Here is a 26,369-nt window from a genome sequence, read left to right on the forward strand (position 1 = left end):
GGGACCTGTTATCCAGAATGCTCAGGGCATTTCTGGATAAGGGGTCTTCCTATAGATAACTTGTTGCTATTGTTTGCCTATATTGATTCACCTGTTACCAACTAAACTAATCACTAATGGGATTTATGTTTCTTCTTTTCAGTTCTGAATGTCAGAGAAAAACTATAACCCACAAAAAAAGACTTGTCACTTCACGTCGACCAGGACCAGCTTCTTTAATAAAGTCCAAATATAATAACAAAAAGAATGGTCCGTCCTTAACTTCTTGAGTGTGTATTGAGGTATTTTATAGTGCATAATAGTTTTAGATATGTAGTAGGGGGTAAAAAAATCCAGGGTCAGACTGGGGTGTGTAAGGCCTACTAGGGCTGCTACTCTAGGAGCCCCCACGCTCCCTCTGGGTCCCCACTGACTTCCTGCTCCCCAGCGACAGCCCCTCCCACCCACAAGTGCACCTTATTCTTACTTTGGCTGCGATCGGGGAGGAGGGCAGCAGGGGAGCAATGGGGGCCTGCTAATTTCCACCCCCAGCCTGTATGCACGGTGTGCTCCACATACCTTCTTCCTCCACTTTAACTTCTTTAATATCTACAGTTAGTATTAATGGTTGTATATATATTTATGTATGTGAGTGTATAGGTTGGTAAGTATACTTACCAACCTATGGTAGGTTATGGTAGGTTTACTTGGAAGGGTTGAACTTGATGGACTCTGGTCTTTTTTCAACCCTATGTAACTTTGACGAGTGCGGCCAGAGCAGGGAAGAGGACCTGGGTCAGCAGGGCCCATGAGAGCTGGGGCCCATCAGGTTGGTTCTCTTGGTGTCAGGGTACCAGTGGTATAACCTCCTTTTGTTCTATGACATGAAAGAAAGAAAGAAAGAAAGAAAGAAAGAAAGAAAGAAAGAAAGAAAGAAAGAAAGAAAGAAAGGAAGGAAGGAAGGAAGGAAGGAAGGAAAGAAAGGAAAGAAAGAAGGAAAGAAAGAAGGAAAGAAAGAAGGAAGGAAGGAAAGAAAGAAAGAAAGAAAGAAAGAAAGAAAGAAAGAAAGAAAGAAAGAAAGAAAGAAAGAAAGAAGGAAGGAAGGAAGGAAGGAAGGAAGGAAGGAAGGAAGGAAGGAAGGAAGGAAGGGAAGATAACTAGAAAAGTATATGAGTATATTATCTCTCAAACCTGTAAAGCAGTGATTAGTGATTTTGAATCATGTGACTATATAATGAGGGAGAAAGAGAGCATGTTACCTTCTGCAAAAAGAAAATGGTTATATTAAAAATTATATATTTTAATGTTTTTTAAACACTAATCAGCCAAACGTAATTACCCACATATTTAAAAAGTGGTTGAAGTTATAAAAAAACCCAAGTTGACCAGTTTTCTTAAATGAAACCAAGTTGGAATATTATTCAAAATGATTTTTGGATGTTATTATCACTTTAATAAACATGTATAATTATAACTGTGTCCCCAGTAGAACAATACATGGCATTTAGCCTGACTCATTGTGACGGGTTATCCTGCTCTTGTGCCAAAATCCTGCTATAAATAGTGGCGCTTGAGATCACCGTGTCCCACCATAAGTTCTCCACTCTCCTTGAATGCTGACATGGGAATGTTGCTGCAAGTTAAGATCAATTAGTAAGGGCTTGAAATGAAGAACTTTCACTAGGTGGGTACTTATTAGTGAGCTCATCCAAGAGAAAAGCAATCTTTTTGGGTTCTGATGGAATTCTACAATACAACTCCTTGATATATTATTGTAAAAGCAGTAGTCCTAACCTTATATGCATAGGAGAATATTATATATTTATATATTTGTGAATAGTGACAGACATTGAAAGGGTTACTGCTTCACAAGATGGTTTACATTTCCTTTATAGAAGGAATCTTGAAAGGGGGTCAACTGTTACTATGTGCGAAGCTGGAAGGATCTGAGGCTATCTGTCACTCATTCTTGGAAAACAATAATGTGTTTAGGTTTCACTTGAAACTGGGTGAAATAGAAAACAATAATGGGATTTACTTCCCCTTGAAGATGTGTGAAATAGAAAACAATGAGGGGGTTAACTTCTCCTTGAAACTGGGTGAAACAGAAAACAATGAGAGGATTAACTTCTCCTTGAAACTGGGTGAAACAGAAAACAATGAGATGATTAACTTCTCCTTGAAACTGGGTGAAACAGAAAACAATGAGAGGATTAACTTCTCCTTGAAACTGGGTGAAACAGAAAACAATGAGGGGATTAACTTCTCCTTGAAACTGGGTGAAACAGAAAACAATGAGAGGATTAACTTCTCCTTGAAACTGGGTGAAACAGAAAACAATGAGGGGATTAACTTCTCCTTGAAACTGGGTGAAATAGAAAACAATAATGGGATGTACTTCCCCTTGAAGATGTGTGAAATAGAAAACAATGAGGGGGTTAACTTCTCCTTGAAACTGGGTGAAACAGAAAACAATGAGGGGATTAACTTCTCCTTGAAACTGGGTGAAACAGAAAACAATGAGGGGATTAACTTCTCCTTGAAACTGGGTGAAATAGAAAACAATGAGGGGATTAACTTCTCCTTGAAACTGGGTGAAATAGAAAACAATGAGAGGATTAACTTCTCCTTGAAACTGGGTGAAATAGAAAACAATAATGGGATTTACTTCCCCTTGAAGATGTGTGAAATAGAAAACAATGAGGGGATTAACTTCTCCTTGAAACTGGGTGAAACAGAAAACAATAAGAGGATTAACTTCTCCTTGAAACTGGGTGAAACAGAAAACAATGAGAGGATTAACCCTTTAAGTGCCAAGGGACGTAGATTCTACGTCCCAGGTACCAAGGGACCAAAGTGCCATGGGACGTAGAATCTACGTCCAATGGCACTGTCGGGTTTACAAGCGCTGCGCTCGCTTTTAAAGCAGCGCAGCGCTTGTAAACCCCTCAGATCCCCCTAGGCAACGAGCAAACATAGACATACTCACCGATCCGGGTCCCCGAGCCGCACCGATCGCGTCGCCAGCCAATGACAGCAGTGGACACGCGTTGATGACGTGTCCACTGCTGTCCCTTTAAATAGCGCCGCCTACTGTCGGCTCCCTCACTCCTGCTGCGCACTTCGGACGAGATGGAGCTCCCCTGCTGCCTTCCTGCTGGATTGATCGCCCCTGATCGCCCCTGATCGTCTGCCTGCCTTGGGTAAGCTGAACTACAACTCTCTACCACTGTTTATTTTGCTTATTTCTATCTCAACTGTCTAAAAAATTTTTTTTTTTTTTTTTGCATTTTTTCTTCTATCTTTGTCATTATTACACTTTTGTACACATACACACTGATTTACAACTTTCCCAAGCACACACAGACACTTACACACACACTTACACTTACACTTTTTTTTTTTTTTTTTTTTTTTTTCTTTCTTTCTTTTCTTTTCTTTCTGTCTTTGCTTTCTTTGGCAGTCTTTTTTTTTACTAAAACTTTATTTCTGATCTTGCTCTATAATTATCTGATTTATTTGGTTGCATTTTAGTGTTTTTTTGGCATTTTCATAATTGATTTCTGTTTTTGAATTATTCTATTGCACTGTAACTTTTTGTATTGCTATTGGGTGCTGAATTTGCAGTGACGTTGGTGGATCCAGGGCTCTGACCACCGATTTCATTGCAATTATTGTTCTTCTGTTGGTTTAGGTGGTTTTATTGGATTTTACAGTGTTTTATCTTTGCATTGTTCTTTATTGTGTGTTTAGTGCCCCCAAAAAGGTTGCTTTTGCAGTGACATTGGTGGATCCAGGGCTCTTACCGATTTCATTGCAACTATTGTTCTTTGATTGCTTTTAGTGGTTTTATTCCATTTGATTTCAGTTGTTCTAGAAAGGTCCAGAGGTGCTAAGATTGTTCTGGTAGTTTCTATTGCCAAGGGTTAGGCTGATGCCACACGAGGCGTAGGGCTGATTTTTTCAGCAAGTGGAAAAACGCTTGCCGAAAATTCAGCCCTACGCCTGCTACTTGTGCCTGCACCTGAATGAATGGGATACGCTCGGGTGCAGGCACGTGTAGCCGATATACGCATGAAAACGCGAGACTTTGCATTCTCACGCGTTTTCATGCGTATATCGGCTACATGTGCCTGCACCCGAGCGTATCCCATTCATTCGGGTGCAGGCAAAAAAAAAGGGGTGCATAGAGTGCAGCCCCAATATTATGCATTTTCAGGTTTGGCGGCCATGTACTTATGTGCAACCAGACATAGGTATCGTTTTATTCAGGGGAACTTGCAGATTGATGGTTAGTAAGTTTTTGGTAGTTGCCATGGAGATTTTGGGGAGAAATCTAGGTTTTTTATCTGGTTTTTCCTTGATTTCTGACCAAAGCGCTAACTTCTGCAAGGGACTGCGGCCACAATTTTCCATGTAGAAAGAGGAGAGTGGCGTCTCTGAATAGCTGAAGGTGTGCACTTTTCAGAAATATATAGTTTGCGGGGGTTATTTCACAGGTATGGGGGTGTTTAGACTAAATAACTGCAGATAGAGCACAGCCCCCCCTTATGCATTGCCCCTGTTTGGGGGCATTTGGTGGCCACGTCTTTATGTGCACCCATACATATGGGGTATCGTTTTATTCAGGGGAACTTGCAAATTGAGGTTTAGTAAGTTTTTGGTAGTTGCCATGGAGATTTTGGGGAGAAATCTAGGTTTTTATCTGGTTTTTCCTTGATTTCTGACCAAAATCTAGGGTTGTATCTGGTTTTTCCTTGATTTCTGACCAAAGCGCTGACTTCTGCAAGGGACTGCGGCCACAATTTTCCATGTAGAAAGAGAAGAGTGGTGTCTCTGAATAGCTGAAGGTGTGCACTTTTCGTAAATATATAGATTGTGGGGGTATCTCACAGGTAGGGGGGGTTATCACTGAAAAACTGCAGGTAGTGCACATAGAGCGCAGCCCCCAAAATTTCAACTGAAATTGCCCTTATGCATTGCCCCTGTTTTGGGGCATTTGGTGGCCACGTCTTTATGTGCACCCATACATATGGGGTATCGTTTTATTCAGGGGAACTTGCAGATTGATGGTTAGTAAGTTTTTGGTAGTTGCCATGGAGATTTTGGGGAGAAATCTAGGTTTGTATCTGGTTTTTCCTTGATTTCTGACCAAAGCGCTAACTTCTGCAAGGGACTGCGGCCACAATTTTCCATGTAGAAAGAGGAGAGTGGCGTCTCTGAATAGCTGAAGGTGTGCACTTTTCAGAAATATATAGTTTGCGGGGGTTATTTCACAGGTATGGGGGTGTTTAGACTAAATAACTGCAGATAGAGCACAGCCCCCCCTTATGCATTGCCCCTGTTTGGGGGCATTTGGTGGCCACGTCTTTATGTGCACCCATACATATGGGGTATCGTTTTATTCAGGGGAACTTGCAAATTGAGGTTTAGTAAGTTTTTGGTAGTTGCCATGGAGATTTTGGGGAGAAATCTAGGTTTTTATCTGGTTTTTCCTTGATTTCTGACCAAAATCTAGTGTTGTATCTGGTTTTTCCTTGATTTCTGACCAAAGCGCTGACTTCTGCAAGGGACTGCGGCCACAATTTTCCATGTAGAAAGAGAAGAGTGGTGTCTCTGAATAGCTGAAGGTGTGCACTTTTCGTAAATATATAGATTGTGGGGGTATCTCACAGGTAGGGGGGGTTATCACTGAAAAACTGCAGGTAGTGCACATAGAGCACAGCCCCCAAAATTTCAACTGAAATTGCCCTTATGCATTGCCCCTGTTTTGGGGCATTTGGTGGCCACGTCTTTATGTGCACCCATACATATGGGGTATCGTTTTATTCAGGGGAACTTGCAGATTGATGGTTAGTAAGTTTTTGGTAGTTGCCATGGAGATTTTGGGGAGAAATCTAGGTTTGTATCTAGTTTTTCCTTGATTTCTGACCAAAGCGCTAACTTCTGCAAGGGACTGCGGCCACAATTTTCCATGTAGAAAGAGGAGAGTGGCGTCTCTGAATAGCTGAAGGTGTGCACTTTTCAGAAATATATAGTTTGCGGGGGTTATTTCACAGGTATGGGGGTGTTTAGACTAAATAACTGCAGATAGAGCACAGCCCCCCCTTATGCATTGCCCCTGTTTGGGGGCATTTGGTGGCCACGTCTTTATGTGCACCCATACATATGGGGTATCGTTTTATTCAGGGGAACTTGCAAATTGAGGTTTAGTAAGTTTTTGGTAGTTGCCATGGAGATTTTGGGGAGAAATCTAGGTTTTTATCTGGTTTTTCCTTGATTTCTGACCAAAATCTAGTGTTGTATCTGGTTTTTCCTTGATTTCTGACCAAAGCGCTGACTTCTGCAAGGGACTGCGGCCACAATTTTCCATGTAGAAAGAGAAGAGTGGTGTCTCTGAATAGCTGAAGGTGTGCACTTTTCGTAAATATATAGATTGTGGGGGTATCTCACAGGTAGGGGGGGTTATCACTGAAAAACTGCAGGTAGTGCACATAGAGCACAGCCCCCAAAATTTCAACTGAAATTGCCCTTATGCATTGCCCCTGTTTTGGGGCATTTGGTGGCCACGTCTTTATGTGCACCCATACATATGGGGTATCGTTTTATTCAGGGGAACTTGCAGATTGATGGTTAGTAAGTTTTTGGTAGTTGCCATGGAGATTTTGGGGAGAAATCTAGGTTTGTATCTAGTTTTTCCTTGATTTCTGACCAAAGCGCTGACTTCTGCAAGGGACTGCGGCCACAATTTTCCATGTAGAAAGAGAAGAGTGGTGTCTCTGAATAGCTGAAGGTTTGCACTTTTCGTAAATATATAGATTGTGGGGGTTATCTCACAGGTAGGGGGGGTTAACACTGAAAAACTGCAGGTAGTGCACATAGAGCGCAGCCCCCAAAATTTCAACTGAAATTGCCCTTATGCATTGCCCCTGTTTTGGGGCATTTGGTGGCCACGTCTTTATGTGCACCCATACATATGGGGTATCGTTTTATTCAGGGGAACTTGCAGATTGATGGTTAGTAAGTTTTTGGTAGTTGCCATGGAGATTTTGGGGAGAAATCTAGGTTTTTTATCTGGTTTTTCCTTGATTTCTGACCAAAATCTAGTGTTGTATCTGGTTTTTCCTTGATTTCTGACCAAAGCGCTGACTTCTGCAAGGGACTGCGGCCACAATTTTCCATGTAGAAAGAGAAGAGTGGTGTCTCTGAATAGCTGAAGGTGTGCACTTTTCGTAAATATATAGATTGTGGGGGTATCTCACAGGTAGGGGGGGTTATCACTGAAAAACTGCAGGTAGTGCACATAGAGCGCAGCCCCCAAAATTTCAACTGAAATTCCCCTTATGCATTGCCCCTGTTTTGGGGCATTTGGTGGCCACGTCTTTATGTGCACCCATACATATGGGGTATCGTTTTATTCAGGGGAACTTGCAGATTGATGGTTAGTAAGTTTTTGGTAGTTGCCATGGAGATTTTGGGGAGAAATCTAGGTTTGTATCTAGTTTTTCCTTGATTTCTGACCAAAGCGCTGACTTCTGCAAGGGACTGCGGCCACAATTTTCCATGTAGAAAGAGAAGAGTGGTGTCTCTGAATAGCTGAAGGTTTGCACTTTTCGTAAATATATAGATTGTGGGGGTTATCTCACAGGTAGGGGGGGTTAACACTGAAAAACTGCAGGTAGTGCACATAGAGCGCAGCCCCCAAAATTTCAACTGAAATTGCCCTTATGCATTGCCCCTGTTTTGGGGCATTTGGTGGCCACGTCTTTATGTGCACCCATACATATGGGGTATCGTTTTATTCAGGGGAACTTGCAGATTGATGGTTAGTAAGTTTTTGGTAGTTGCCATGGAGATTTTGGGGAGAAATCTAGGTTTTTTATCTGGTTTTTCCTTGATTTCTGACCAAAATCTAGTGTTGTATCTGGTTTTTCCTTGATTTCTGACCAAAGCGCTGACTTCTGCAAGGGACTGCGGCCACAATTTTCCATGTAGAAAGAGAAGAGTGGTGTCTCTGAATAGCTGAAGGTGTGCACTTTTCGTAAATATATAGATTGTGGGGGTATCTCACAGGTAGGGGGGGTTATCACTGAAAAACTGCAGGTAGTGCACATAGAGCGCAGCCCCCAAAATTTCAACTGAAATTCCCCTTATGCATTGCCCCTGTTTTGGGGCATTTGGTGGCCACGTCTTTATGTGCACCCATACATATGGGGTATCGTTTTATTCAGGGGAACTTGCAGATTGATGGTTAGTAAGTTTTTGGTAGTTGCCATGGAGATTTTGGGGAGAAATCTAGGTTTTTTATCTGGTTTTTCCTTGATTTCTGACCAAAGCGCTGACTTCTGCAAGGGACTGCGGCCACAATTTTCCATGTAGAAAGAGAAGAGTGGTGTCTCTGAATAGCTGAAGGTGTGCACTTTTCAGAAATATATAGTTTGTGGGGGTTATTTCACAGGTAGGGGGGGTTAACACTGAAAAACTGCAGGAAGTGCACATAGAGCGCAGCCCCCACATTTTTAGCTGTAATTGCCCTTGTGCATTGCCCCTGCTTTGGAGTGTTTGGTGCCCATGTCTTTATGTGCACCCATACATATGGGGCATCATTTTATTCAGGAGAAGTTTGTCTTTCAAATATGCCTTTGTTAGAAAATTTTTATGAGATTTTTTTTTGTCAAATCCACATTTGATCATGCGTCCAAGTTTACGTTTTAGAAAAAAAAAAAAAAATGTCATAAAAAGTTCCAAATTTCACAATGCACTGACAAAAGGTATTTGGCTTTTGAGTGAAAACTACATTGCACCTAGAAACCTGAAGGTCTGTAGTTTCTAAAGATACCAAACATGAGGGGATATTTTAGATTTACATATAAGTTATGCTGCATTAACTGTTACAAGCGCTTTTCTGCTTTGTTCTGGTGTGATATTGTACTAAGTATTGCCTTAGTTTGGGGGTTACTTCTGGACAGGAACTGTGGGGTACCACCACATATTTGGTATCGTTGGAATTGGGAGTATCAGGGCTTTTACAAACAATAAAAAAAAGTGAGTAAAATTAACTTTTCTATGGAAAAAAACCTCAAAATATACAGAAATTTTTCATAATTTTATTTTTTTTTTACATATTTCACCCAAAATACACATCATATCTCCAGAAAAGTTATAAAATTTGGTATGTATGTCGAAGCCCAATTAGTGACGAAAAAAACGATATATAATTTCCCTAGTTTCGTGGAGGTTTTCCTACCAAAAAACATTGTTAAAGTGAATGAGTACAAAATGCTTAAAAAACGTCTGGCACTGGGGGGAACCGAAATGACGAATTCGGCTGGCACTTAAAGGGTTAACTTCTCCTTGAAACTGGGTGAAACAGAAAACAATGAGAGGATTAACTTCTCCTTGAAGCTGGGTGAAACAGAAAACAATGAGAGGATTAACTTCTCCTTGAAACTGGGTGAAATAGAAAACAATAATGGGATTTACTTCCCCTTGAAGATGTGTGCAATGGAAAACAATGAGGGGATTAACTTCTCCTTGAAACTGGGTGAAACAGAAAACAATGAGAGGATTAACTTCTCCTTGAAACTGGGTGAAACAGAAAACAATGAGGGGATTAAGTTCTCCTTGAAACTGGGTGAAACAGAAAACAATGAGGGGATTAACTTCTCCTTGAAACTGGGTGAAACGGAAAACAATGAGAGGATTAACTTCTCCTTGAAAACTCACACACAGGCTGTTACTGACTAGTCTATTCCTCTACTATTCTAAACCTCCTTAGGATTCAATGATGATACTCAACAGATCAAACCTGACAATTTTTTTGCCAAAAAAAAAGTTAATCAAACATTAATAAATTACTAATTATGGGAGTGATTTTTGAAATATTGAAACTCCAATTTTTAGAGTAACAATATCAGAAAAATCAAGTACTGGCAAAAACCCATTTGTAAATTTCAAAAATATCTAGAAGTAAAAACAAAACAACCTTTTTTTAAGTAATTGCTTAGTTAGGTCACATTATTAGCCAATTACTGGGTAAAGTCTTTTACTCCCACACTACTTCCTGTTACAGTTAGAGCTGCATCACTTCCTGTCAGCTGATCTCTGAGGGAGCACACAGCCCATCACAAAATGGCGGCTCAAGGGAAAGGATGTAAAAGGGCAATATTTACTGAAATATAAATTCTAGTTTGGTGAGATTCTTTAATAGGCCGTTTAATATGATACAAACTACTTGTTGGTTAAGTATTCATTCTGGGGATATAGTTTTCCTTTATGGGGAGATATCAGGTTCGGACTGGGCTGCCGGGACACCGGGAAAAATCCCGGTGGGCCCCGGCCCTAGTGGGCCCCAGTGACCCAGTCCGACCTTTGCCAGCGCTCCCCCTACCGACTGTTCCTCCCCTGACGCGTTCAATTTATACGCGCTCGGGGAGGACGTCAGGTGGGGGCCCTGCGGGGGGGGGTTAGGGGGGCCCCTGGGGGGGGGTTAGGGGACGCGGCTGGGGCACCTGCAGGGCCCCTGGGGCGGGAGCCCCAGTGGGCCCTGCACCCCCCAGTCTGACCCTGGGAGATATAATAACTATGTATAAATAGATAAGGGAACCATAAACTCCATGATGTTTTATTGACCTGAAGGTCCTTCCACCAAACACGAGGGCATCTTAATATTTATAGAGGGGTTTCAGTATAAATACTGTAGTGGTAAAGAACATTTATATACTATGAGCAGATGACAGATGTGTTTAATATACCAACTTGATGCCATTAGGCAATGTTTGTAGGCCAAATGCCCTTGTGTTTATATTAGTTTTGATATCCCGCTTGCACATCAATTATACATAGTGGCGGGTAGAACAATGCCTGCCAGTGCAGCTGGGCGTTCCGCTCCAAAGTCCGGCTTGTGGTTAGGAACAATAAATAGAAGTGTTGGGAATCACGGATATTCAGATTTGGCTCCCGTTCTTGTGTGAAAGGGATGATTATGGGGCTCCCGGTTCCCTTCATCGCTCTCCTGCTTTTGTCTTTAGTGCGGGAAGGTAAGGTCAGGGGTTGGGGACGGAATCTCTGGGCGTTTGTACAGATACTAGAGTCATAGGGGGGGTATAAAGCCTAACCTGCTTCCCACAGTCATTTTAAAGGGCTAATTTAGCTTTTTGTTAACCTTTAGTAAGTTATAGAATGTCCTACAGTATTTCTAGCAACTTTTTATAGTTTTCAAATGATTTGCCTTCCACGTCTGGATCTGTTCAGCTTTCAAATCGGGGTCACTGACCCCAACAGCCAAAAGCTATGGCTCTGTGAGTTTACAATTTTATTATCACTGTTACTTTTTATTACTTAGGGGCAGATTTATGAAAATGTGAATTTAAAACTTCATAAATAAAAACTCACCCACGTTCTATTCATTCCTATGGGATTTTTAGAAGTGTATTTATCAAATAGTGAGTTCTAACTTTCACCCATTGATAAATACACAGTTCTAAACATCCCATAGGAATAAATAGAAGGTGGGGGAAATTTTGTGTATTAAGCTCTTAACTCACATTTTGATAAATCTACCCCTTAGTCCCTCTCCTATTCATCTTCCAGACTCTCATTTAAACCACTGTCAGCTTGCTAAGGTAAACAAAACCTAGCAACCAGATAGCTGTCTAAATTCCAAACTAGAGAGCTGCTGAACAAAAAGCTAAATAAGTGAAAAAAAACCACAAAAAAAAAAAAGAAGACCAACCGCAAATAGTCTCAGAATATCACTGTTTGCTTCATACTAAAAGACAGATTTATAAAAATGTGAGTTTAGAGCTTAACACATGGGGCAGATTTATCAAACTGGGAGATTAGAGCTCACCACAAAATTATTCACCCAATTTCATGGATTCCTATGGGATTTTTAGAAGCAAACCTATCAATGGGTAAACGTTAGAATTCACCATTAGATAAATATACTTCTAAAAATCCATAGGAATAACTAGAAATTGGGTGATATTTTTTTTTTTGTGGAGAGCACAATGTCACAGTTTGATAAAACCACGCCATAAACCCCCCCAATCCTTTGGGGTTTTTATAAACGTATATATCAAATGGTAACTCCAACTTTCACCCATTGATAAATAGTTATGAGCGAATCTGTTCCAAAAAAAAAAAAATTCGCAACAAATGCGTTTCGTAAATTATTTTGCTGTTTCGCAAATTTCCTGAATTTTCTTGCAATTTCACGCATTTTCTTGCAATTTCGCTAATTTTCGAAAAATTTGCAAAACGCATTTATCACATGATTTTTTTGTTGCCCGCGTCTATTTTTTGTCACCCGCATCTATTTTTGTCACCGCGGCTATTTTTTTGTCGTCTGCCTTTTGTTGATGCAACCGCACCCTTTTTTGACGCGACAAAAAAGATTCTAATCCATTTTTCTGCAGCGAATTTTCACAGAGGTTTCGCGAAACAATTCGCCAATGGCGAAATGCAGAAATTCGCTGCAAATCCTTGCCTGGCAAAAAAATTTGCTTATCCCTATTGATAAATATGCTTCTAAAAATCCCATAGGAATGATTAGAACGTGGGTGAGTTTTTATGTATTAAACTCTAAGCTCTAAATCAACCCTAAAAGTTCATTTAAAGAATTTGTTTCACAATTTTCTTTCTAGTTCATGATCACTGCAACCCTGTTTATTGCGCTGTTATTCAGGCTACAAATTTATTTCAGAAATGCCACTATCATTAGACATAAACCGCCAATACCATAGGGGCACATTTACTAATCGAATCCGAATCCCGAATGGGAAAAAATCGGATTGGAAACGAAAATTTAGCGTTTTTTCGTTGCTGTCGCGATTTTTTCGTATTTTGCGCAACTTTTGTCATCGCCGTCACGACTTTATCGTATTTTGCGCAATTTTTCCGACGTTCTCGCGATTATTTGTATTGAGCAATTGTAAACTTCGGAAAAACCAATCCGAATTTTTCATGACGGCGACGAAAAAGTTGCGGAAAATATACGTTAAAGTCGTAACGGCGACTAAAAAGTTGCGCAAAATACAAAAAAATCGTGAAAAAAAATCGCAAAAATACCGTTCATTATGAAAAAAACGCTTTCGGACGTCCGTGGATTAGTAAATGTGCCCCATAGAGTCCATAGTATTGCCCAATTGAGAAAAACTCGCTGGAGTGGTACATCAGCTGACTGATTGCTGCTTGTATCTACACAAGGACAATTTAGAACCTGTTTTGTAAATAGCCCTTACTTACAAGAGGCAACAAGGAGAGTGCAAAAGAAAGGTGGGCACATTCAGATGTTCTGTGTGTTCCAAAGCTGAATGTGTGCGCTGGTGTCAGCTCGGGAAGAGCAGTGTTTATGACAAAACACTATTAAATTCCACAGATAGCAGTTACTCGTGTGAAAAGGATGAAAATCTATCGGAAACACAACGCGAACTTCTGGTTCTGATTGATGAAATGGCAGCAGCTGTAAATGCCGTCCTTGATAGCCCTGAATATAAGAACAAAGCTCAAGCAGTGACTCAACTGTTACAAGATATGGTTTGTGCCGGCAAAATCAGCCCCAGCGTGGCTGCCCCCATGGCACCGATATGTCAGCACATGATATATAATATACAGCAAGGAGACTTTACAAAGGAGGACATCATGGAATTTCTAGACGATTATGGCCTCCAGGATATAGAGTCATTACTAGAGGCGCGAGAATAAACTTGAAGGTAAGAACTCAACTCTACATCCATTTTATCTTTTATTATAGGAATCATAAAGGGTCTGTGTCCATGTTAAACCCCCGCAACTGATTTACGTGTCATTATGCCAGTTAGATCAATGATGTTAGCAAACATCTGGGGGCTCATTTACTGACCATCGATTTTATTTATTCCATTTAGATTTTTTTTTAAAAAAGATACAGAGAAAAAATGCTGCAACTTTTCCGAGATTTACTATGGGGCCCATTCATGAAACCACGAATTTTGTGTGGTTAAACACAGGATTGGAAAAAATTCGGAGTAACCACGATAATTTATGAAATTGTGGTTTAATGAATGGGCCCCTATGTGCCTAAACGGCTAAAAATCCAAATGTGACAATTCACCAAATTAAACTTGCCGAGTTCATGTAGAAGCCAATGGCCCTTCCCTTTCCTTGAAATTTTTTCTTTTCTCTCGAAATTTAGAGATTTTGCTGGGTTTTGTCAGAATAAAAATTGACTAATACAGTGATCCCCAACCAGTGGCTCAGGGGTAACATGTTGCTCCCCAACCCCTTGGGTGTTGCTCTCAGTGCCCCCAAACCAGGGAGTTATTTTTGAATTCCTGACTTAGTGGCAAGTTTTGGAGGCATAAAACCACGTATACGGCCAAACAGAGCCTCCTGTATTCTGCCAGTCCACATTGGGCTACCATATAGCCAATCACAGCCCTTATTTGGCACCCTCTAGGAACTTTTTTCATGCTTGTGTTGCTCCCCAACATCTTTTATACTTAAATGTTGCTCACGAGTAAAAAAGATTGGGAACCCTGCAGTAACATTTGGCAAAAACAGTGAGCATTTTACTGTTCTGTTTACTGTTCTATTTGATAGCCCGTATCTGATTGGTTTCTTTGTGTTACTAGGCAGATTTGTGCCTGGTATTTATGGGCAATATAACATATTTATGTTTCTTCCTTTCAGTTTTATCCAGGAGATAAAGACACAAATCCACAGCCCACAAATGGCAAAAGCTTTACTTCTTGAGTATGTGTTGAGTTCCTTCATAGTCTTGAATCTGTAGTGAAGCAACGACCAACTGCTCTCCCATTCCACGTGCAATTTGCTTATGTCTGCACAGTGTTGAAAATAAAACTGAATTTCTTGTGTTGAAAAAAGTTATTTTCATTTTATTAAATCATGTTACCCATCTGTATCGTCTGGTTCTAGCTCTTTTATGTTTTCAATAATTTCTTGAATTTAACAATTGAGTCCAAGCATTTCAGTAAGAGGTTAAGCAAAATTGAATTGGATACAACACAGCACTGGTTTATTAGGGTACCAAACTACTAAATAACAAACAAACCCCTCTTTCTCCAATAACATTTCCATCTCCTATTTGTCCAAAACTTGGTGGATAGTAATGAGCGAAAATTTTCACCAGGCCTGGCTTTGTTGCTAAATTCTGCATTTTGCCAATGGCAATTTTTTTCATGAAACTGCCGCAAAATTCACCACAACAAAAATTTGCCAGTTTACAATTTTTTTCTGCAGTTTTGCAGATTCGCTCATCACTATTGGTAAAATGTGTAACCAGTGTCCTGGTTTAACTTACTCGCACAACCAGAGCACGGTATGTATGTATAACTTTATTTATAAAGCGCCACAAGGGTACGCAGCCCTGTACAATCTTACAATATACACAATTACACACAGGGAGGACAAATGTTATAATAAATACAATAAAAAAGTATAAATACACAGGGAATAAGTGCCATGTAGTATGAGACACAGTAGGAAGGAGGTCCCTGCCCCGTAGAGCTTACAATCTAAGTGGTATGGGCATATGGCACTTGTCTCAGGAATCAGTATTTATAATTAATCCATATATGTGAATATTTATAGATTCCTTATGGATATCCTTTTAAAACATAGTGGTGTTTTTAAGACAAATTCAGACCTGTATAGCAAACCTTTTAAAGGTGGCCATGGTCGACTGAGCAAAGAAAGCCATTCCAGCCAGATCACACCATGTACAAAAGGGGGTCTGGGTTTGATGGCAGCAGTGAGAGGGCCATATTCATGGCAGGGATCCCTGTTACTGATAGGAGATCATGAATACTGGTGCCATGGTAGGAATATTGAGTGAAAGAGCAGATTAAACTTTGATAGTTCAAAAATATGCTTGGCTCTTGCCAGTGTCGGACTGGCCCCCAGGATACCAGGAAAACTCCCGGTGGGCCCAGGTGTCAGTGGGCCCTCCTGCTCCTGACCATTTGGCCTACTTCATGGTTATTCCCTATTTCTGAATGGGAACACAGAGGAGAAATAGATGGAAGAATAGATGCTAGCATGTAAATAAAAGAGACTAGGAGAATAAAGAGGTTGGGTGAGGAAAGGAGGAAAAATAGTTTGGAGAGTGGGCCTATGGTCTAAGGTTTTCTGGTTGGCCCCTGGGGTCCCAGTCCGACACTGGCTCTTGCGCTAACTGATATTGAAAAAAGTAGCAGAGAAAGTGGAAGCATATGAGTAACACAAGGTTTTTGGTAATACTATTAATTCCTCTGGTCCCCATACAGCCAGGGGTGTATTTAGGTCCGGTACTGCCCGAGGCACTGGACCTAAATATGCCCCTATGTCATGCGTATGACGCCACGCGCAGCATACACGGGAGGTCACATGCACCGATGTTGGGGAAGTGACATCACTTCCACAGAGTGCTGCTTCCCCCTAACCCCCCCAGCTCTGATGCCAGATTGCCTATGGAAATCTGCAATTGAGGCTTGGGGCATATATATATATATATACTGGAACAAGGACAGCACTCCTAGGATTTAAAGAATTGTGAGCAAAATGTAAATGCAAAAATAGAAAGGTTTATTACTCAACATTTCGGTCTCACACAGAAACCTTCATCTGGAGTGAAAAACAAACATATATATATATATATATAAAGGTGCAATAAAGGCCAGCACTCACGGGGCTTTTTGAAATAGCATTATCAGCAAAAATAAATAAAAAGTATTGCTACATGGTTTTTTATTTATCCGACGTTTCAGTTCCTACCAGGAACTTTCATCAGGGGAAAAAAAAAAAAAAGTTCCTGGTAGGAACTGAAACGTCGGATAAATAAAAAACCATGTAGCAATACTTTTTATTTATTTTTGCTGATAATGCTATTTCAAAAAGCCCCGTGAGTGCTGGCCTTTATTGCACCTTTATCTATTTTTTGCATTGGCACCCGGGCAGTTGTAACTTTGTATGTGGTGTGCTCCATGCGCTGGAACTCTCTCTATATATATATATTTTTTTTTTTTTTTTTAATAAAAAAAGAAAATATAGGCACCAAAGGCTGCCCCCCAAAAGATGTCCCCCTAGGCACAGGCCCTCGGGTGCCTTATTATAAATACGCCCCTGCATACAGCTTTTCCATTTTCCTCCGGCACAAGGTGCAGAGCACTGAGTTTGTGTCAGTCTTGTCCTGCACATCGGTGCTCCCAAACTTACTGCTAAATGGTGAAGAAGTTATAGGGCATCTATTGGAGGAAAACTGTTTCCACCACTGGTACAGACTAACAGAGCCCGCATTCTGGTTGAGGGAAACAATCATGTCCAGACTGGGATTCAAGGTAGGCCCCAACATTTCAAGTACATATGGAATATGTTAGGTACAAACATACCATTCCAAATCTATATGGAAAGATTAGAAAAACTAATGACTATATTAGTAGCTATGACAATTCCCCTTCAGCCCTTTACCTCTTACAAGATGTTGTTAAATGTTAAGTTGAAATAAATTGACCTATAGCTGAACAACCTTAAGGAAAGAAATAGTAAAACACTACTTTTTTAAAAAGACTATTTTAATGACTCACTTGGTGTTCATAGAGACAATGCGTTTGTTCATGGTTTCAAAAACCTCTAAAACCACGAAAATGAGAATGTTGATCAATGGGCCTCGCCATGGAAATGGTGCCCCTAATTAATGATGGGCCAATAGAAACAACAGATGAAGACAATAGAAATGGAGAAGAGTTACCTTACCTAGAAATGACAAAGGCCTTAACTGCTAAATGTTTATACTACAGTATGTTATACACACAGTGCAGGTTTCATAAGAATCTAAACACAATATCCCAAGCCAGTATCCTTTCTTGGAAAGCTTCATCATGAATCACATCAACACCAAGACTTTCAATAAAGATATTTCTTTCCATATTATCAGAAAATCCCGGATTAACGTAATCGGCCTACAAAGAGGCCAGGTAACGACGTGTCTTACGCTAAAGGGTAAGTATATATTTCTGTCACTTTGGCACCGCTGTGTATAATTATCCCCTGAATGGTGCCCTTTAGAACAATTATCTGCTCTAATTTCACATTATATTTCTACAGATTATCTTAATCTTCCCCTTCCTACAGACCAGTAATAAATAGTTGTTTCGAGAGCCTCCGATGATCTGATTCTGTTGCAGAACAGGAAAAGCCATGTTGGGTCGGGTTGCATTTGTCACTCTCGTGCTCCTGTGTTTGGTGCAGGAAGGTAGGATTATTTATATTTTCAATGGAAATATATTATATTTTGATGACAATGGACACTATGATTAAAAAAAAAAATGAGGACGGTATATTAGCTTGATTTACGTATTATTCCCTCAACAGATAGGGGTCATGCGTGTCCTCAATAGCCAGGGGCTTCCTCATCTCAGATCTTCCAAGGCTTATGGTGGGCCAGATTCAATTTAGTGAGAAAAAGGTTTATAACTGATGGACGAGATTCAATTTACTGTATATACTCGAGTATAAGCCTAGTTTTTCAGCACCCAAAATGTGCTGAAAAAAGTCACCCTCGGCTTATACTCGAGTCGGGTGCCATGGGTCCCTCTAGACTAGCACCCTCTCTCCTTTGTGTGCAAATGAGGCCCCCTGCAACCAGACCCTCCAGTGCCCTGGCCTAGGCTCCCACTAGCAATACTTATTCCCCCTTACATCCCTCCGGGACTGGGTCTGCTGCCAGTTTGCCAATGTGCAATGAGCGTGGGGTAGTACTCATATTGTTTTTGTTGACTTTCTTCTCCACTTACAGAGCTAGTTTACTGTTTTTCTTTGAAATAAATATTGAAAAACATATACCCCACTGATGCCTCAATTAATGTAATTGTATTGGTATTTATTTTGATTATTAAAACTTAGCAGTAGCGGCTACATTTCCCGCCCTAGGCTTATACTCGATTCAATAAGTTTTTCCAGTTTTCTTTGGTAAAATTAGGTACCTCGGCTTATATTCGGATCGGCTTATACTCGAGTATATACGGGTAAGTCTATGGGATAAAACTGCAACTGAAACAGGAGAAAAGTGTTTTCACCAATTGAAACTTGTTCACAAGTTTTCACGCAATAAACCTTTTTTTCACTGAATTGAATTTGGACCATAATGTAGCAATAACAAGTTTATATAGAAAATATAATTTTCTCAATAGGTAAATGTAAATTGCTTAAATAGCAACTTCACACGGGGAGGCCGATTGTCTAGTTTTTGATTTGCAATATGTTCAGAAACTTGATCATGGAAAAATATCTTGAATAAACTTACATTTTTTTGCAATCGCCATTTATTCTTGACACTAGAATACACGAAAATGACATTATACAAATTACATTTTCAAAGGATAAGTAAACCTTTTTAAATAAGTTGATGTAAAACTGATGAGAGTGCTATTCTAAGCACTTTGCAATTTGTTATTTTTTTTTAATTCCAAGATATTAAGGGTTAAAAGTTACAGTTAATATGAATGCATTTTGTTAGAACAGCGCCACCTGCTTTAGGGGCACATTTTCTAAGCAATTATGAGCTAACGTCAGATTTTTTTTCTTACTTCTAGATAATTTCGAGATTTACAAGTGGGTTTTCACCAGAACTCGATTCTTTTGTTATTATTCCCAGAAAAAAAATCGAGTTTTTTGAAAACAACTCCTATAATTTGTGATTTTTAATGTTTAGTTAACTTTTTTTTGTAAAAGGTTTGATCTGTCGAGGACAAGTTAATCCCCTTATCCCCTTATTACATAGTTACATAGGGTTGAAAAAAGACCAGAGTCCATCAAGTTCAACCCATCCAAGTAAACCCAGCACCCACAACCCACACCTACCAATCTATATACTCACATACATAAACTATATATACAACCACTAGTACTAACTGTTTTCAGTTTAACACAATTTAAACACATTATTGTTTTCCAATGCTTCTAAAATGGCTGCCGGAGCACTTCCTGTTTGGGAAAAATAAAGAGGATTCATGGAAACGAATGTCCATTTAATCTCGACTTTTGAATGCACTCAATTCGGGAATTTTCTAATGTAAAGTCGAATTTTTTTTTCAAACGATTCAAGCATTATCGTGACATTATATAAATACAGCAATGATTGAGTTTAATTCGAATTTATACCATGTCGAGTTTATACGACTTTCCAGGAGAAAGAAAGAGGGCGGGGCTGATGTTTTCATTTTTGTTGCTGGTTTTTTTTTTTTGTATTGCATTTGTTTATAAATAGCCAATATTCAAATTCAGGAAAACTGCTTTCTTTGTTTCTTTTGCCATGATTTTTTTTTGAGTCAGAGCCAAAACATGAAATTAAACTTGAAAATACTTGCCCTTGAACCTTCATGTGCTACAGCTCTGAAGCTTTTATATGGTTGTCAGGTTTCTACCGACCCTGCTTTCTTGTTCCTGGGGTCAGTAAAACCTGAGCAAGCAGAGCAAGGTTGGGTGAATATGAAGGTTGATCATTAACAATGAAATATAAAATAAATGGCTCAATGAAAAAGGTCAGTTACAAAGTTTCTTAAACACCTTCAGCAGGGATCCCCAACCAGTGGCTTGTTAGTGACATGTTGCTCCCCAACCCCTTTGATGTTGCTCCCAATGGCCTCAAAGTAGGTGGCAATTTTTTGCCAGTTTCCACGTTTTGGAAGCCCAGAGACACAGTTTTACCCCAAGCAGAGCCTCCTGTAGGCCAGCAGTCCACATGGGGCTACCAAATAGCCAATCACAGCCCTTGTTTGGCACCCCCAGACAACTTTTTTCATGCTTTTGTGGCTCCCCAACACCTGAGTGTGGCTTCCGAGTATAAAGGTTGGGGATCCCTGCTTTACAGCATCCTCCTGATATGATAGTAACAATCTTCTCTCTTGGTTGCACTGTTTCCATTTGCTCCCACAGACAGCTGCTTTTCATGCCCAAACAGTGAAAATCTACCAAAAGACCTAAAAGACCTTGTGCCTCTGACCGACAAAGTGCAAAAGGCTGTAACTAAAATACTCAATGGAGCAGAGGATCTTAAAAATCTAAAAGAATACGAGACGTATTTTCAGAACCAGATTTGCACAAACACTATCAATTCAAAATTGATTCCCATGCTGAAAATTACCTTTGAGAATCTGCTAACGGAGATAAAAGAAGGAACCATGACCAAAGAAGACTTGGCCGCCTTGTTCCAGGGCAGTCCGTCTGAGTTGTTCGAGTCAATGGCAGCTGCAGGTGAAGCTGACAATACTGAAGATGAGGGCGTCAATGATACAAATACATGGAAAGAAGAATAGGAAAACTCCTGCAGGTAAGGGTGCAGCTGAACGTCAGGTTCTCCATTCCATTGGGCAGGTCCAGTAATACATTCAGTAAGATAGATAGTCCCCCAGTTATACACTCAGTTATATTAAACATTGTGCTCCAGATACTTGTGAGTCTGTCACCTCATAGGCTGGTCTGGCTAGAGTATCCATGTGCTTAATATGCACTGTACAGGTATGGGATCCCTTATCCAGAAACCCATTATCCAGAAAGTTCTGAATTACGGAAAGTCCATCTCCCATAGACTCCATTATAAGCAAATAATTCTAATTTTAAAAAATTATTTCCCTTTTCTCTGTAATAATAAAACAGTACCTGTACTTGATCCCAACTAAGATATAATTACCCCTTATTGGGGGCAGAACAGCCCTATTGGGTTTATTCAAAAATTATATGATTTTTAGCAGATTTAAGCATGGAGATCCAAATTATGGAAAGACCTCTTATCCGGAAAACCCCAGGTCCCGAGCATTCAGGATAACAGGTCCCATACCTGCAAGTGCAATGTTCCAGTAGACTTAGGGGCCCATTTACTAAGGTTGTTTTGGTTATGTTTCGTATTTTTCTGAGATTTACTTACGTGTTTTTGGCAGTATACGATGGTTTAATCTTTTTTTCTCGAAAAGTTTGTATCTTTTTTTTTTTAAAAACCATGAATGTTGGAAATTTCTAAAACTTTACGTGTCTGACAAAAAGTACGCCAGGTTTAAGCTGCTGAGAACCATTGAGTTAATCATTGTTTTCTATTTCACACATTTCCAAGGGGAAGTTAAACACAAAACAAAGCATGGTGAGAAACGTAATTTATAAATAGGGAATTGTAATTAAAAATAACTTCCATAGTCCTGAGATATACCTATATTAGACTTTACTGTATAATGGGAGTTCTGAGATTCAGAATATATACATATAGGGAATAATGTACCCCTGTCGTAAAATATACAGATATTATAAGTCGATGAGGCGTTCCATGACCATATAAAAGCACAAGGGCCAAAAGCTGAGTGCTTATATACAGGTCATAGAACTCCTAGGTCACTTCTAATATCCTCATACTTTTCAACGGAGGGGGGTTATATTATGAGAGGTACATTATTTATTATAACACACAAGTTTCAGTGAATCATGTGACAGAAATGACTAAGCACCAGTGACATCACCATTCCTAAGGATATAATTTACAGGATATTTGCAGTGTCGGACTAGCCGACCAGGATACCAGGAAAACTCCCGGTGGGCCCAGGTGTCAGTGGGCCCTCCTGCTCACCCAACTATTTGCCTTGTATGCCTACACCATGGCCGTTACTCAACTCTGTATGAGAAGAAACTAAAGAAATGGAGGAATAGATAGATAATAGTATGTAAAAAAAAAAAAGTAATTAAGAAATTAAAGAAAGTGAGTGAACAGAGAAGGGGAGAGTGGGCCCAAGGTCTAAGGCTTTTCTGGTGGGCCCTTGGCACCATAGTCCGACACTGGATATTTGTGGCTCTTGTATATATATACAGTATATCATGATTTTGAGTAAGAAAATACATTAGGATTATTCAATAATTCCATGACTTCATGTTTGATCACATTTATGCTTTTCCCTTTACAGTTTTGAATTATACAAGGAATCGTGAAAGGAGTTAATATCCATTGGGAGATCTCCACGGTATCAAGAAATATATAATATGTTTCAAGTAAAATACAAAATATTGTAATAAAGACATAAAGCCTCATCCTGCCTTATCTTTTACCTTTGCTTTAAAGACCAACAGAGACAAGAGTTTGAGATTGAGATTGTAGGGGAAGCCTTGCAGGTCATTGGAAACCTCTGTAAGAGCAGCCAGAAAGATGGTGGAGAAGTCACAGTGGAGGCAGAAGAGTAGACCATGTTAGGGATTAGGCATTTCAGCTTGAGTATTTGGAGCGGTTTGAGAGCTAGGAAGAGACTGATAGACCTGTACACTCATGAAGTTTTTATTACTATGTCAAAAATGTATTATTATTATTTTGAAGCTGAGCTTTAGCAAAGCTAACATATTATAGGCTTGACCACAGATCTGAATTTCTTAGATGACTAAAATGTTATGGATCTAGAGACACTTCAGTTCTATGTGGACCATGTACTGTATATAGAGGTCTGCTACAATATTTACAACAAGGAGCAGGAGAGAGGGTGTGTAGTAAAGAAATTACACCAGGAGTGTAACCGAAGACCACGGGTTAGAAGGGTATTTTGAAAAATAATAAAAGACATGTTATGTTCTATATCTCAAGCTGAACCAATGTATCTGACCAAGGGATGATGCTACTGAATGTTGAGACTGACTGTTGTCTCATCCAAATGAGATGAATCTGCATTGCCCAGTTCTGGGATTTTGGGAGCAGAGTAACAATTAAGGTGACACAGACCTAATCTGAATGTGATGACGTCTTTCAAACATATCTGATACCAGATAAGTAAAAAGCATACCTTTAGCACTGTCCACATTGTCAGGGTCAAAGCCAAGAAGAGGTTAATTAAATATTTATTTTACTGCCTTTGGCACTTTTCTGTATAATTATGACTTCAATGGTGACCTTTAGAATGATCCTGCCCAATCAAATCTGCAATCACATTTTGCCTTTCCAATCTTTATAAAGGTCATTAATAAACAGTGGTTTTGGTTTTGAAAGCCAGAAACAGAACTTCAATGCTCCTGTAAAATGCAAAACGCCATGTTGTTTGGGGCTGCACCATTCACTCTTCTGCTCCTGTGTTTCGTACAAGGTAAGAGTTCCTTACAAATCCTGCTCCCTTCCCATTGTTCTGCTGATCGGCTGCTGGGGGGGGGGGATATCACTCCAACTTGCAGCGCTGCAGTAAAGTGCGACTGAAGTTTATCAGAGCACAGGCCACATGGCTGTGGCACCCTGGGAAATGATGAATATGGCTAGCCCCTTGTGACATTTCAAAATTCAATATAAAAAATCTGTTTGTATTTTTGAAAAACAGATTACAATGCAGGATTCAGCTGGAGAAGCTCTATTAACTGATACGTTGTGAAAAAAACCCAAGTTTTCTTGTGACAGTATAACTTTAACTCCTGCCTGTCTGCAAACATATTCTGAAACCAAGGTTATTGGGGTCCTCTAGAAACTGTCACCATGAGGGCCCACCACACCAGCAGCCAAGGGCCCTCCAGCCCTACTGTGAACCCTCTGCCTTCTTAATATATACCTCCACCCACTGCCTGGCGCAGTAACAATCCATTCCTCCTATCACTGACCTATTGAAGAGCACTAGACCTACTAGATGGCAGAGAGCTTGGCACAACAGGACTCAGAATGCTGGAGCCCTTGCTAAGCACCAATGTGCAGTAGACTAAAGGCTCAGTGCACTTATACATTAGAAAGCCTTGTATTTAACACTTACCATAAGCAGGGGTCCATTAGAGAGTTGCATCCATTACTATTTACACTTGCAGTTATTGAATAGGATACAAGTAAGGGATATCCAGGTGGGAACCCATGTTGTCTGCTGCCATGTACTTTTGCATTGCATTGACAAATGAGCCCTTAAGTTCCCTTGAAAACCACTGTTGGAAGAAAAATTATCCAAATCAATCACTTTAGGGTTTATTGTTGATCTATAAGCCTGGAAAATGAGAATCAACACCTCTCCCCACTAATAGATGAGCACAAATGAATTTTCCATGCTAAAAATCTGAAAGCAGCTCATGACCTTTTATGCTCAAGTGGCCACTTTTAAATGGACCACTGATTCCCACTTTGAATATAATTGTTTCAGACCTTTACTTTACTTTGCACTAAATCAGCTGGACCCATATTGCAGTAAACCAAACATCGGTCTTTATTGCATCACTGTGTCGCCTCCATGGTCAACTGACACAGCTTTTCCCCAATGTAGACACTTCACAGTTATCTCTTCTTATTCCCGGCAGAGTATCTGGTGAGCAACAGTGGGGGTCCTCCTGAATCGATAACGCTCACCTCTTAGTCAAGCCCCACTACCCTGCCAATGACTTGCTCCACAGCAGATGTCTATATGTTCTTATGTAGGCCAAAGAAGCTCCCCCTGTACTAGAAACTTCCAGGCAGTCCTAACCAAGGCCCAACCTTAGGGGCTGCTACCACCAACTAAAAACTGGAACTTACATTTAACTATATAAAAATATGAGTATTCAGAGTTTTTACCTTTCAACTCATGGCTGCAAAAATGAACACAGTCCATCCTCATCTATGCCGAGATCAAAGAACCTGCTGAACTTGAATGGCTGAACATCAACGTCTAGTTGCTTGGAAGAGCAACCCCAACAATAAAAAAAAGCAAAATTTTCTCTTTGGGTGTTGGGTGTTTCAGGTTAGAGAGGGTCATAAAAATAGAAATAAGAGCCACTAATAAAATAAAATAAAGATCAGTTGCTTTGAGTCTACAGGACAAAACATTGCTCAGCAAACCTCAGTCTTAAGATCGTACCATTTATATTACTAACCAAACAGCATTCTGTTATAATAGCGGTAATGGTTTGCTCTCTGTGCTCTGTTATTTTACTCTCTTTACTCGCTCAGACAGCTGCTTTTCATGCCCAGAGAACCGAGAGTTTATATCCAAGGAGCGACGCAACCTCCTGTCTCTGGTGGACAAACTGACAGCGCTTATAAAGGAAAGGCTCGATGGTCCGGAGCACAGAGAAATGGCCGAGCAATTTAAAAAGAAGGTTCAGAAGACGATTTGTGGTTATTTTTTTGGGGGCACTACCTCGGCCACATATGAAATCGAGAATATAATAAAAAACCTAGAAGGTGGCAAGATGAGCAAGAATGATATACTGGGCTGCATGCAGATTGTCCCACTACAATATTTCCCGACAGCTGAAGATTACCGCTATAATACCGAAGAAGAAGAAGAAGGTTAGGAATTCTCTTGCAGGTGAGAGTTAGACAACACACTGCTTAGGCAATATTGTTCTATGAATTCAGAGCAGTAGAAGACTGTATGGAGCATCCAGGGAGTTTTATTTATACTCATAGGGGGTAATGTAAGAAAACTGCACTTTGCCCCAGGTATAGAAACCCATAG

The 26,369-nt window shown here is 40.1% G+C and overlaps 1 long non-coding RNA gene across 1 annotated transcript; it reads left to right on the forward strand.

Annotated features, from left to right (window-relative positions):
- The first annotated feature begins 1,577 nt into the window (after nucleotides 1–1,577).
- On the forward strand, nucleotides 1,578–14,881 carry LOC116412257. The gene is made up of 3 exons (XR_004223628.1): nucleotides 1,578–1,663; nucleotides 13,361–13,694; nucleotides 14,653–14,881. It is a non-coding gene; the product is annotated as an uncharacterized LOC116412257 (long non-coding RNA).
- The last annotated feature ends 11,488 nt before the right edge of the window (nucleotides 14,882–26,369 follow it).

Source organism: Xenopus tropicalis, chromosome 7, assembly GCF_000004195.4.
Source record: "Xenopus tropicalis strain Nigerian chromosome 7, UCB_Xtro_10.0, whole genome shotgun sequence".
In the NCBI taxonomy this organism is placed as follows: Eukaryota; Metazoa; Chordata; class Amphibia; order Anura; family Pipidae; genus Xenopus; species Xenopus tropicalis.